The sequence below is a fragment of the Erpetoichthys calabaricus genome, chromosome 5 (genome assembly GCF_900747795.2).
Source record: "Erpetoichthys calabaricus chromosome 5, fErpCal1.3, whole genome shotgun sequence".
In the NCBI taxonomy this organism is placed as follows: Eukaryota; Metazoa; Chordata; class Cladistia; order Polypteriformes; family Polypteridae; genus Erpetoichthys; species Erpetoichthys calabaricus.
In genome coordinates, this window is record NC_041398.2 from 191042223 (window position 1) to 191053571 (window position 11349).

An 11349-nucleotide genomic window follows, 5' to 3' on the forward strand; every position below is an offset into this window, starting at 1 on the left:
CAAAATCAGTGTTTTATAGTAAACTGTTATACTATATGATTATGTGTATTGTAATGAGTAGCTAAGCAAAGAATATTTGTTTAGTCATCCATTATTTTCAATTTAAAAGTCTGGTGTAGGAAGCAGAACTGATGTCAGCCAGCCCCTGAAAAAGGGATATTTTGTTCAGTGACACGAAAACAATCGAGCAAAAGCTCTTCCTTATCACACTTTGAGAAAAGTGAGATACACAGTCAGCCACTGATGTATCAGGATTTAAAAAAAAAAAACTAGCAAAGAGATAACTGATAACTCCAAAAGGTACAATGCTTAATGTATTTCTTCAAGAACCTGTGTTATCAGTAAGCCTGAGGAAATGAAATTCAAAAATATGTGCAAGTGTAACTCAGAGATGACTGGTTTTATGTTGCCAGCCAGATGGTGAGTGAAGTGTTCAGTCAAATGGATAAGTACCTCTGCACTGATCTTGTTCTTATCTGGATGGTATCATTAGCAATCTACTGGTTTTCACTAAAGCAAGCAGGTACTTTTACCATTGAGACACCTGGAATATATGTCTAAATGTCATCTGTGTAATATCTTATGCAATGGTACAGAATTAATTCAGATAATTTTATAGGTATCTAGTAAAAGCATTCTTTAGACAAAAGACAAAAAGTGCTATATTTTTTAATGATAGAAACAGTAGGATTTGTCTGCCTACTGTTTGTATTTGAAATGTGCATAAATACAATAAATACTAATTTTTAATTGCTTTTTATTAACTTGTCTATTTTAAGAAGGATAAAATACTTCATTCAAATTCACTGTAAGTCCTTGTAGCACCAAGATGTATCACTGAAAATGATGTGCATTTGGCAACAGTGAACTTCATTTTTCTCTTCCCTCCTATATATGTGCATGCTGTCAATTCTAGCTTGGCTTGTATGAATGTACTCTGTGATGTATTGGCATCAAATTCGTTTAGGGTTGGCTCCAAGGAGTGCAGTCGATCTAGATAATATAAACAAAATATTCTCTTGACTCTGCCAAGGAAAAAGCAGTCCAGAAAACTGATTTCTTTCTAACGCTGTGGAGTACATTTGTTTCATTCCTTGAATTCAATTTCCAAGTGATAACTTGGAGCCCTCTTTTTCCAGAGCAGTCAAGAAAAGTTTGTTAAAGTCTACTCAGATTTTTTTTTGTATCCTAAAAGAAGATATTATAAGGTCTGTGGGTGTTAGTCCCTTGAATTTAATATTATTTTGAAAAGCAAGATTTAGCTTTTTCTCTTGATACAGTCGTCTTGTTGGTACAGTAACTCCAAAGCTGAGTAATACATAGATAGATCATCCTCTGCTGCCACCTAGTGCATAATCATGAGTATTTACAACCACAACTGATTGCTTTTGCCATCTTTTCTATCTTTAAGTATTTACAAAAAAAATAAATGACTCTATTTATAGCAAGCACATTTTCAAATCTTTACTTCCTTCATTTGTGATTCTAAAAGCATTGCTCTTGTAACATACAGTATATGTAGACAGTATGCATGTCACTGTGTTCTGTGTGTTTAAATAAGCTTTACAGTCATATGGAATCTTCTTACATATAGCTAATGCTTAATTCAGCTTATATCTTAGTATTTCTTCCACTGCCTTGCACTTTGTATGCATATGTTAGCATTCTTTGTCTTGTTCTTACTGTATCTTAGGTGGGTACTGATCAATTATGTATATGTCTGTCATGTAACTTGGAGAGTCGTGCAAGTCAAATTCATTGTATGTGAGCATTTTTGGCCAATAAATGTGATTTGGATTTAGATTCTGATCTACCTAACCTGCTCAAGAAATATTCTTGTATGCACTATGTATTATTTGCACAATTTAATGTTATGTAACATTACTTGCTTTTCCTTTTATTATAAATTCTTGCTTTTTGTTTTCATTGCTGTACTGTAGAAGTCTGTGAGATAGCATTTCTTAGGCTTTGCCAAGTTGAGAAAATATTTTAATTCCGGAGATTTCCTACAAAAAAGAGGAAAAGGCTCTTAGTTAAATATTGATTGGTTTATTGAACCAAAATAATATCTTAAAGTGTTTAAAAGTGCCACTACACACAGATACATGAAAACCCTAAACCACTTGACCTTGGACATGTGGCGCTCCACAACCAACATTTCTGAATGGCAGCCTTCCCTAATCTTCCATCCTCCAAACTTCCACACCCTCCAATGGCACTTGGAAAACGTAATGGCAAGAGCACTGGGAGTCCCTAGGGTAACAGAGAGCAAGAGAGAGAGTGAGTGCCTAAACTGCTGAACCTGTGTTCATCTTTGCCAACTCTGAACAGGACTTTACTAAGTGAGCCTAACATGGAATATAAGTTGAGTGATAAAAAAGCTAAGTATAAAATCATATTACTGTATTATTATTTGTGTTGTGTTGTGTTGTGATTGCACGGTGGCGCAGTGGGTAGCGCTGCTGCCTCGCAGTTGGGACACCTGGGGACCTGGGTTCGATTCCCAGGTCCTCCCTGCGTGGAGTTTGCATGTTCTCCCCGTGTCTGCGTGGGTTTCCTCCGGGCGCTCCGGTTTCCTCCCACATTCCAAAGACATGCAGGTTAGGTGGATTGGCGATTCTGAATTGGCCCTAGTGTGTGCTTGGTTTGTGTGTGTCCTGCGGTGGGTTGGCACCCTGCCCGGGATTGGTTCCTGCCTTGTGCCCTGTGTTGGCTGGGATTGGCTCCAGCAGACCCCCGTGACCCTGTGTTCGGATTCAGCGGGTTGGAAAATGGATGGATGGTGATTGCTTTGCTTTTGTTGTTGTTTTGCTGCTGTTATAGCTTTGAGGTGGTACTATAAGCAGAATTTCCTTTCCAGAAAGCATTTCTCAACATTGAACTTGGTTTGTTGGTGGAGTTAACACCTACTGCTGGACCCAATACCACAAGTGTTGTTTCAGTTCTCTGTATCTTAAAGCCAAGAAGAAACACTATGTGGTTCATCATGAAAATCACACAGAAAGAAAAGCGCTGAGCTAAAATCCTGAAAAGATTATTGAAGTTATACAATTAATAGTTGTTTAAAATGAATACAAATATGATTAATTATTGTTACACAACAAATAATCCATTTTAATTCAATAATAAAAAAGATTAAGAAGTTAAGGAATAAAATTGCATTGCTTACACAATACACAAGTTGGGATAAAGTGGCATAATGGGTGCATTTAGATATAAATAATCTTTACTTTCATCATACATGCGTTATTATTCATTCATAAATGATGGACATCTTTAATCCCATAAAGGTCTGTGGGCTGCTGGACAATAGGCAGGAGTAAACCATTAATGGAGTTCCAGTCCATTAGAGAGTACATCAACTCTCATTCATACTGGGCCTAAACTACACATCTTTGGGATATGAAAGAACACCCATGTCACCAGTTTAGAGTCACCAGTCAAAAGGAAATCCATGAGGACATACAAACCTTATTTAAGCAGTGAACCTGGTAGGATTTGAAGCGAGGACCCTGGAACTGGGAGATGCTATGCTGGCTACTGCAACACCGTGCTGCTCGGAAATATTGTAGCCATCCATTTATCTTCTATCCTGCATGTCAACTTCCAGCTCACAGGAAGCATGAGATGTAAAACCAGGGCTACCAGAGGTATAGTAAGGTATAGTAAAATATTTTGTTAACTGTTTTTATGCTATTGTTAATGCATTTGTAAAAACTGTTATTAACTACTTTATTAACTACATAAAATAACATGACAATTATCAGGCGTCAGGGAATGGATGTAGAGCGTGATATAAACTAACAATGACTTGAGTTCAAAGGAACTCAACGCCAAAATGAAGAAAATGATGTGAAGTGAGAGGGTTACACACAGTGATGTATTCCTTCAATATTTTTAAACTGTGCTGGTTCTCTCTGAAGTAGGATGTAGCGCAAATGGGTGGCCTAAAAATGTTGGAAGTCTTTTTCACTTTCAAGGGGAATAATTTTAAAAAGAGCTGGTGGAGAAAAGAGGGCCACTGCTGAAAGTGTTTTTCTTAATAAACCTGAAGAGCTCGGCTTTGCACTGTCCCTGTGTAACTGAATTATTTTTGACCCTTAATCATATGAATTTTAAAACCAGGAAATGAGTTCATTTTGCTGGTATAGACAATAAAATTTCTGAATAAACTGATTGTACACTTCTGGAAAGATTAAGTAACTGATTTACTGTATGCAGTATAAAGATTAAGATTTATTTAACATTTTTAAAGTTCAGTCTCTTAAACATAATGGACTTATTATAACATTTAACAGAACTCATGTCAGTATTGTTTTACATTTAAATGTTTGCATTACTTTCCAAAATAAATAAATATATAAAAGTGACATGATTTGATTCAAAAGTGCACTCAAAATCTTTTACTAAGATTTTCTAAAAATTCTAAAAATAAAATTGTGCATCACCCATAAAAGAATTAATTTAATTCACTTAAAATGCATATTTTCATGCAAATGCAAATTTGGCTTGTTGACAGTGATACTAGTATAATCTTAATTATGGGGTGTTCAACATTTGCAGCACTAGAGTTTATTTTATAAATTGAGCATAAAGCATACTTTGTACCACACAGTCCTATTGAATTATGCTTCCTTAATTCTGCTAGGCCACTCTGGTCCACACACAGCTGCATTCTGTCATGTAACGCTAATGAAAAAGCAACACTCAAAATCGAACTCTGTCTTGTCTGTGAGACATTTGTTGCTGAGATGTTTTCAAGGACAGCATTTTTAATGGGTGTAGTTTGAAAATCAAAAGTTCACATCTCAATGAGTGTGGGGATTATTTACATCTTGTTATGTTCCTGCTCATTTGAGTAATCAGATACTTCAGAATGAAGCACTATCTTTCAAGGCAAAAGCAGTATATACTGTAACAACATGACTTATGAAATGGCACTCCATTTTATTTAAAAAATGCATACCAGCATAAAACGTAACAATTTCCCTTTGAAAATCATCAAGCCCCACCCCAAAGGAGGGGTTTATCATCAACCAATTACAGAGGAAGACCACTTAATTAGATACTGTGACACTTAATGTTTCATCATTTTTACATTACCTGTTGCTGTTTGTTTCTAAAGTTTTGCTAATATCTATGGTTCTAAGGATTTCCTTATTCCCTAAGCCAGGGGTGGGCAGATTCAGTCCTGGAGGGCCGCAGTGGCTGCAGGTTTTTGCTCCAACCCAATTGCTTAATAAGAAGCCCTTATTGCTCAAGTAACACTTCAGCTTCACTTTAGTTGTCTCGCTCGTTAAGATTTTGAACCCTTATTGCTTATTTTAGTCTTAAACAGCTGTATTCTTGGTTTTTAATTGCTCCTAATTAGCAATACCATGCAAATGACAAAAGAGACCAGCATTTCTCCATTTAGCTTGTTTCCATTTACACCTGTGTGTATTTATCACGCACTATTTGGTTTAATTAAATACTTGGAAGGAAAGTGAAGAGAAAAAAGTGAAGCACTGAGAATTACTCATCTGTTTTAGACTTCAAATTATTTGGATGATATCCTTAGAAAGGAAAATAAATCTACGATATGAGAATGACCTGACATGGCAGAGTTAAAGCACTAGCAAGCCATGCAATTAAATAATTGACAAGGATTGGTTTTTAATTAAGCAACTGGGTTGGAACAAAAACCTGCAACCACTGCGGCCCTCCAGGACTGAATCTGCCCACCCCTGCCCTAAGCCATTTCCCATACTATGCAGCATTTGCTGAGCATGTAAATATTTTCAGTAAGCGTTAAATTTTGTTCTTTAAATCAGTAAATTTGAATATCTTATGCCTTGTAAGGTAATAAATTAATAATTGTTCACAATGTTAATTTTTATTTACTTGTGCATGTGAAGTCCTGTTCTTTTAGTGTTGTATTAAATTTATCTCCTTTGAACTTTTTTATCAATAATTTTCTCATTGTATTTCACCATGTGTATTTTTTTTGATGAATGTTTACATAAATTCATTAGGATAAAGTCAATCAGCATAGGAAAAGTATTGTAATCATCCAAAGATTCGATATTGAGATTTTGATGAATCTCAACGTTTTAAACCTCCCTGACTTTCTCGTTTACAAAGTACTGTATAGGGAAAGTATTGGAATCTTCCAAAAATTCCATTTTGAGATGTTGATGAATCTCAACGTTTTAGACCTCCTTGAGTCCGAAGATACCACTTTTGGAATTATGTCTCTGTGTGTGTGTGTGTGTGTGTGTGTGTGTGCGTATGTGTGTGCGTGTGCGTGCGTGTGTGTGCGTGTGTGTGTATGCGTGTGTGTGTATGTAACATGATAACTTGAGTACGCTTTCACTTAGGTCAACCAAATTTTGCATGCAAGTATTAGGTACAAAACGTAGATTTCTATCAACGTTTGGTCTTTTTCTGTTAAACGGAATTGGTACTTTACCTTTTATTCATGCAGCTGCAGAGTCCGATTTATTCAACTTTACTTTTATAATAATTGTTTAATATATTATTGATTTGATTTGTTGTTGATGGTTCTTTAATGCAGTGTTTCTCAACCTCGGTCCTGGGGACCCACTGTGGCTGCAGGTTTTTGTTCCAACCAGCTTTTGTTTTTAATTGGACTCCTGGGCTAATTAAGTGATGTGTTATTTCCCAAGTTCTGTATTTTGGGAACAATATAGAAATTAGAAAACTATGATTGGTAATATATATATATATATATATATATATATATATATATATATATATATATATATATATATATATATATATATATATATATATTAAAATGTACCAAGCAATTATATGTGGCAGTGGTAGTGCTGCTGCTTTGCAGTAAGGAGACTGTGGAAGATAGTGGGTTCGTTTCCCGGTTCCTCCCTGTGTGGATAGCGCTTTGAGTACTGAGAAAAGCGCTATATAAATGTAATAAATTATTATTATTATTATTATTATGGGAATATAATAATATGCCTGGTTGTCTCCACACATACCGCTTAGAATTAAGGCCAAAAAGTTCTATCTTGGTCTCATCAGACCAGAGAATCTTATTTCTCACCATCTCAGAGTCCTTCAGGTGTCTTTTAACAAACTCCATGTGGGCTGTCATGTGTCTTGCACTGAAGTATGTGTGGAGACAACCAGGCACTGCTCATCACTTGTCCAATACAGTCCCCACGGTGAAGCATGGCGGTGGCAGCATCATGCTGTGGGGGTGTTTTTCAGCTGCAGGGACAGGATGACTGGTTGCAATCAAGGGAAAGATGAATGCGGCCAAGTACAGGGATATCCTGGACAAAAACCTTCTCCAGAGTGCTAAGGACCTCAGACTGGGCCGAAGGTTTACCTTCCAAAAAGACAATGACCCTAAGCACACAGCTAAAATAGCGAAGGAGTGGCTTCACAACAACTCTGTGACTGTTCTTGAATGGCCCAGCCAGAGCCCTGACTTAAACCCAATTGAGCATCTCTGGAGAGACCTAAAAATGGCTGTCCACCAACGTTTACCATCCAGCCTGACAGAACTGGAGAGGATCTGCAAGGAGGAATGGCAGAGGATCCCCAAATCCAGGTGTGAAAAACTTGTTGCATCTTTCCCAAGAAGACTCATGGCTGTATTAGCTCAAAAGGGTGCTTCTACTAAATACTGAGCAAAGGGTCTGAATACTTAGGACCATGTGATATTTCAGTTTTTCTTTTTTAATAAATCTGCAACAATTTCAAAAATTCTTTATTTTGTCTGTCAATATGGGGTGCTGTGTGTACATTAATGAGGGAAAAAATTAATTTAAATGATTTTAGCAAATGGCTGCAATATGACAGAGTGAAAAATTGAAGGGGGTCTGAATACTTTCCGTACCCACTGTACACAGGCAAAAACACCCACAGTTCCATAAAGAATCTCACAATCAGCCTAACATTCTCATTACCCAGGATTTCCAAATGTGATTGGGGCACATGGGACTGATCACAGTGGAGTTTGATCAAACATTATTTGGAAATTTTACTACTCCTCCTGATGAATAATCAGACACAGTGTCTTCATCAAATATTTGACCTTCGTCAATATCTCGTTGGTCAGACACAGGTTCTAGGCATATGACATTCCCTGCAACTAACCAAAAAAAAAAAAAAAGAGGGCTATATGGAACATACCTGTGGCACACATTGAGGACAAATATATGCAATGACCATCCATTACCTGAAATGAAGTGACCACTGCATCCTGCCCTACCTGTTTTTTGCTTGTCTGCCTTCTTATTAGCTTTAAAAATAATGTTCTTTACATTATATATGATTCTTTATGTCAACAGTTCTTTAAATAGTTATATACCAATATTTACCAGTTTGAAGTATATTCTTGTACTTCACTTTAACCTGTTCCCGTGTTCTCCTTGTGCTCTCGTTTGATCTGGAGTTATGACATATTAAATAATAATTAATCTGACACATAGGAAATGAAACGCTGCTTTCAGTAAGTACAATGCACACGCGTTTAATTTGTCGGCCACTTTTTGCCAGCCGTCTTTTCTGGTTTGGGCTGCTTTTGCAGTGTTACCCCTTGTGCATATTAAATCTTGAAATTCTTCATGTCCTTCGAATAAAAGGTCTTGCTCCACTTGTGTGAAAAAAAAAATGCGCCCGTTCTTTCGTCATTTTGTTGCAGCCTATCAAAGACTTGTTGATCATGTTTTCTAGACTCAATATATATGGGCTTTTCAATCAGTGCGGGCGCGCACATTCATCTCGGATGATTAGATCCAGCTAAACTAATCTACTACACAGCTGCATTTGAAAAACCGACTTATCCCGGATGAGTTTCACTGGCATTAACTCATCCAAGATGAGGCATCTGATCTCAGTTGATTTAAGCGACGTATGGAAAATACCCCCCAGGTGTTGTCACTGATTAGGAATCTGGCTGGAACAAAAACCTGCAGCCACAGTGTGCCCCCAGGACCGAGGTTGGGAAAAACTGCTTTAATGTACATAATAAAAAAATATAATCATTGTCTTATATCCATCCCCATATCTGAGTATATGAGAAAGTCTAGGGGAGACCACTCCTGATTTTTTCCTTACTATACATCTTTTGCATAATCCATTGTGACTGGGAGTGGGAATGACAGGTTCTCCAGACAGCAAAAGAAAATTTGGAGCCGAACAGGTTTTCCTTTTTATTGACCCTGGACAATGAAATATAAAATGAAAAGAAATAATGCTCTATGGTGCGTGACCTGTAAGCGGGAATTCAATAAACACATTTTTTGGAAATCAGTCACTTCTAGCAGAACTCCGTCTGGGATGCATGGGGTTTTACAGTGGTTGGACCAGAAGGAATGGGGTCAAATGCCTTCATCTGGCAGCTACCCGGTGCTGTGGGGAAAGAAAGTCAGTGGCAGTGGCCCTTCTCATTTCAGTAGGTTACTACTGAGCCTATAAGGAGGTCCTCTGATGCGCATGCATGACACCATGTATAACCTAAGGATGAGACCAGGTAGATTCCAAATGCATTGTCCAGTCTTTTCACTTTACTTCTTCACTATCCTGATCTTCTGCTGGGGTCTTTTTTTATACCTATGAATGCCCCCCAAGTCTCCCTTTGGTTTTAAATCCGGCCAGTGAAACTAGTTTCAGACCTGGTATAATCCCACAGAGACCCCTATGCTATTTAGGTAAAAGATGGTTTGGACATTTTCTTAATTTTCATCACCTAGTTGAAGTATCTTTTATTTGCACAGGTTTCAGTAAATAATAAAAAATGCTTAAAAACTTAATTGCAAATAATTTTAATGAAATATTGTTTACTTTGTTTCTGTTGCAGTCTTTTAGTGTAAAAACATTTGAAGCCTGATGTAGTCACATACCAATTCCTTATTACACCATTTAAAACATTTGTGATGAGAACATCCATCATATTCACCTAGAATCTCCAAAATATCAAATCAAATTTGAAGGTCTCTAATGTTCTACTCTCTACTACACTACCTGGTAAATTATTCCATGTGTCTATTGTTATTTGAGTGAAGAAGTACTATTTAATTTTTCTTTGTAAAATCTGACCTTAGCAAATTTATAATCATATCCTTATGTTTTCGTTGAAGAATTTATTCTAATGTAACAGATGGGATTCACAGTACTAATTCCCTTTTAAATGATTTGATCATGTCACCTCTTAATCTCTGTTTGCCTAAACCAAAAAGTTTCAACTCCTTCAGTCCCTCTTCACAGCTCATACATCTTAGTCCCAGAATCACTCTAGTCACTCTTCAGTGGTCTTCCTCTTGTGCTGCTACTTCTTTTTTGTAATATGAAGACGAAAACTGAACACTGTACTCCAGATGAGGCCTCACTAGTGTATCATATTACTTAGGTGTATCCTCCATTGACTTATACTTCACACACTGTAATACATAACCTAGGGCAATGATTTACATAAATATACACTGTGAAAAAAACACTAGAGGGCATGCCAGCCACTTAACCCGACATAGACAGACATGTGAGGCACACTTATAAAAACAAATAAATGTTTTATTTTTCTTCGCCTGTGGGCAACACCTTCCCTGTTCCCACAGACACAACACAGTCCAAGCACTATGCACAAAACCACACAATACTTCTCTTTTCTTCTCCACCACTCCTCTCTGGTAAGCTTTGTCTCCCTCTTCCCGACTCTGGCTCCCGGAGTAGTGACTGTTGGCTCCTTTTATAGCCCACCCAGAAGTGCTCAAGGTGCTTGATGATTTACTTCCGGCAGCACTTCTGGGTGTGGCGGAAGAACTGCCCATAAGGGCTCAGCAGCTGCTGCTGCAGCACCCCCTGGTGGCGCCTGCGGATCCTAACAGGGCTGCACCAAACTCCAACTCCCATGGAGCCCTGCAGGAGTCTGAGGCACACTGTAACCCAGGGGGGTTGCCATCTCTCGTCCCAGGGGAGGTAACGCTCTGGCCAAGCTAGCTCACTGGTCTTCTCAACGTGGAGGCGTCCCGGCTGGGCAAGGGCTCTGGCCACACACCACAACACAGAAACTGAAACATAGCAAAAGCGTAGAACAAACAAATTAATCAGATAATGTATGCTAGTGGACTGTGTCTAGCTAAACTACTATTTTTAATTTTGTGTGGATTATAAATAGATGGTTCCCCTCTGCAGCTCACCCTCAAGCACACCATCTAAAGCCCTGTCCACACTGGCATTCAGATCTTGGTTAAATGAATGTGCTCTGAGCGACCCAGGCATTTAAGTTGTGTTTTGTAGTGCCATTTAATTGACTTCAATATGATGTTACATTCATTTCATTTGCCTCTGGTAAACACCAACCTGCAGCCCAGAATG